We start from the raw sequence: 3,962 nt of genomic DNA, 5'->3' as shown, positions 1-3,962 counted from the left end.
AAGAAAAGAAAGAAAAAAATATAACAGCAAAATGAGAGAAGAAGATCCCATAGATTTTGTAATAATATCCAAGAATGTTTTTTCTCCGTTGGCATTATTTGCACGCTGTATAAGTATCGATATATTGATACTTGCGTATTCCGATGCACTCGCACGATCATTAGCGACGAATTAATGACATGCAGATCAGAAGACTCGGCGCGAATAATAATAATTAAGATAAAATAGCCCATCTTTATTTATCTTCCACAAAAAAAAAGACGGATGGCACATATATACATATATGTGTACACACATTCATAGGCCCGTATTATTCGAGGCGCGTATGCACGCATCCACCTGTTGCCCCTCCTTACCTCCTACCGCACGCATTAAAGGCGCACGCACACGCGTACGCTTGATGCACACGCCTGCATGTACGTGGGACAGCCGTTTCCTGGAGGCACGATGAGTCCTAGCTCAAGTGGATGACGAAGAAAGAGTGGAAGGAAGAGGGAAGAGAAGAACGTAGAATGAGGAACCTCGTACGAGAAGAAAGAGCTACGAGAGAAGAGAGAGGAAAAGGAGAGAGAAAGAGAGATGGGATGAACAAAAAAGATTGACGAAGATATAGATGCGGAGAGAAGCCAAGAAAGAGAGAGGGATAAAGAAGGATAGGGACCGAGCCGCCCCCAGCAGAGAACGCAGCCTCCGTAGCCTCATCCTGTCCCACGCCAGGACACGGTTTGCTCCGTCAAAGTTCTTTCTTTCAAAGTTTTCTCTTCTCCCGAGGAGCCGGTTACGAATGAAAAATATAAATGTATCGTATACATCCGCAAATTGTACTATAATTTCGCGTAATAACTCGACGATTATTCATTGCTTACATTAATATTGCTTCAAGAAAGACTTTGTGTCGTAACAAAGAGACCAATTTTCAAGAGTATCTAATAATATAATGAGCAAGTCTCTGATTTCTTTTTCTTTTAATTTTGTTAATATCGTTAATAATACGAATCTATGTTTAAATAAAATTAAAAAACCACAACAGAGCTCACAACCCACGTGTTTCTTTTTCTCCTACATTGAAATATATAGTCTACTCAATGAAAGATCCACGGATTGCTTTTTCAAAATTAATATAAAATGTACATATAATGTTGTATAAATAATACATTATATATAATTATAAATAATATATTATTCAATAAATGCAACATATCTTGAATTTTTTTCACATAAATTTGGAGAAATTTGTTAACATAACTTTTTTGCAATGTTAAAATTAAAGAAAATGATTAGTAATTATAAATAATAATCAATATTTTTTCGTATTAAGATATAAATACGATCGTATGAATATGTATTTGACCATTCGTATGAATAACATCATAGGTCAAGTTTAAACTCATACGGTATCAATGCTGTACTGATTATCGAAATGTGAATTTCCATTAAAGTGTAAGAAAGAGTCCGAATTGTGTAATCTCTCTTAACTAATAAGTCATTTTGTAATCATGATTAAAAGATATTGCTTTCCGTAGTGCAAAAGTCTTTCAATAACTAATTAAATTCCGTAATTAATTAAATTTATGCATGATTACATATATCTCGAATTAAATTCTATAAATTTTTGTACACACACACACACACACACACACACACACACACACACACACACACACACACACACACACATATATATATATATATATTAGTCTTAGAATTGCGACACATTGTTTAAGTCGAGACATATGTGTATTTGATATAGTTTCAAATATTGATATTTAATTTTCAGATGATGAAAAACCTTATTGAAAAAATGTCATATATACAAGATTATAGTATATATTGATTTAAACTGTTATAGACATCTCATCTTGTATCTGTGTGTGAATTTCGATGATTTACGAAGATGCATTGATGACAAGATTTACGGTGATAAAACTAATTGAATGCATCTTTATGTCGATGTCAAATGATATTATCAAGAGTTTGAAAAATTTAACGTTTAAAATTTTAAAGTCCAGAATTTATCGAAACGGATTTTTATCTGAAAAAGATTCCATAGAAACGATTTAGATGATGGGTTCCGATAATATTTTAGTCTCTACGGTCCAAATCGTAAAATTAATTGCGAGCTTATTATCTTTTTTTCTAAAGTGATCTCGGGGAGATTCTTGCAAGAAGTAATCGACTCGTAAGTTGTTCATACATATAACTGACGAGAAATCTAACTGTCTGAGATTGTCATTGATTGTCAGCTGGTTCATCACAAGTCCCAAAGGACAGTAATACGAGTTCTTTTTCGCCATCCCTGGTGACCTAATTGGGACCACCGTGATCGTGGCTATTCATTGACCAATCGCAGCATGCCACCGCCCGCGTAATTAACCAGATTTACTGCGGTGGGTCCTTTGATATTTGGCAAACATATTCGATATGCTCAAAATATCATTTAATTCTCATCAAAATTATTTGTTTTGGGAGAAAGAAAGATCTCGAGATTTAGTTTCGAATCGTTATCAATTTTAGAAATTTTAGAAATTTGTGTTTTTTGGGGGGCAAAGAAAAATTAATAAATTTTTTCACCCATAAAAATGTCATGTTTAAACAATTCTCATACATTTTCCGTAAAATATCACCAAGCTGTGTCGCGTACAAAGGGCGGGCACGATTTCTCTCCATGAGTGGCGATTTAATTTTAACCCGTGCGGCAAATCTTTCGGGCTACCTTAAATCTTCGCTCCGACTCATGGATCTCACGAAGAACGCATCGTGAATGCACGCGCCCAGCAGCGGGCGCATTACACGCACCGCAAGTGAAACGTATTCGAGGCAGGGGGCAGGTCTGCTTATGTCCTCTCGGGGTATATTAGGATGATTCTTCTTGCTTGCTCGATGCCTATATGTGTGTGTGTGTGTGTGTGTGTGTGTGTTGTATCTTACGTGTACGAGCGCGGGAAGCCGATGTCCCTTTGAGAGCGTGTATGTATATGTGCGCACATGTGTATGTGAATGCGTATCTGCGTGTGAGTCGCCCTGTGGGAGTCTCCGCAGCTTTCTTATTCCTTCCGTGCCCATCATCCGCCAAGACCGGCTGCGTATATATGCATGCACAAACGATTTTTGATCTAAGAATGGAATAAATAAATATATATAAGTGGATATATATATACGAGAGAGAGGAGATAAACTAAATATTTTGCGAGAAATATTTATATTGATATTTGCTGTTGAGATATTTGTAACAGTCTTGGAATATTTTCAGTGACTACCTTGTATTAATAGCGGCTATATTCTGGATTTGACAGTCGTGAAGTCTATTTATGATTAAAATGCTCCAGTCTTGTACTCGTTCACCTTGTACTCGTTTCGTATCTTCATTATCGATTTTGATCCAGAAAATAATCTGGTAACTGTTGTTAGATGATAGGCGTTTATGTGACAAAGATTGTGTCAATTGTAATTAAACGTTATCTATAATTTTAAATATTGCATCTTTACACAAAGCACGTGGCCTGTCATGTATCTACCACCGGTGAGCCGGCAAACACCTTCGTTCTTTCGTTGAGATCCGCGATAGAGGTAGGGGTTGAGAGTAACACGTGGTGGGAGATGTTTCGGCCGGGTTAAGTTAGGCTAGGGTCCCCTCTCTTAGCGATGGGACGACCGCTTCCCAGGGGCCCGGGGGGCCCACAAACGTCGGCCCTGATGAAAGAACGAGAGAGACGATCAACTACGAAGGATGAGAGCAAACGAGCGAGCAAGTGAACGGAGACCAGAAGATCGAATCTGGTAGCGAGACGGAGAGAGAACAAGGTGCAGGATGGGAGGGAGAAAGAAAGAACCGATCGTGAAAGAGAGAGAAAGGCAGAGTGATGGGGAGGAAAAAAAAGGGAAAAACGAACCGAAAACCCACACCCGAGCCGGGGACTCGTGAGGGACCTCTTCGTGGTCTCAGTTTGAATCGAGCATCCTTG

Source organism: Camponotus floridanus, unplaced genomic scaffold, assembly GCF_003227725.1.
Source record: "Camponotus floridanus strain SB8 unplaced genomic scaffold, Cflo_v7.5 scaffold7, whole genome shotgun sequence".
In the NCBI taxonomy this organism is placed as follows: domain Eukaryota; kingdom Metazoa; phylum Arthropoda; class Insecta; order Hymenoptera; family Formicidae; genus Camponotus; species Camponotus floridanus.
The sequence above is the reverse complement of the archived record's forward strand: the minus strand, read 5'-3'. Positions refer to the sequence as shown.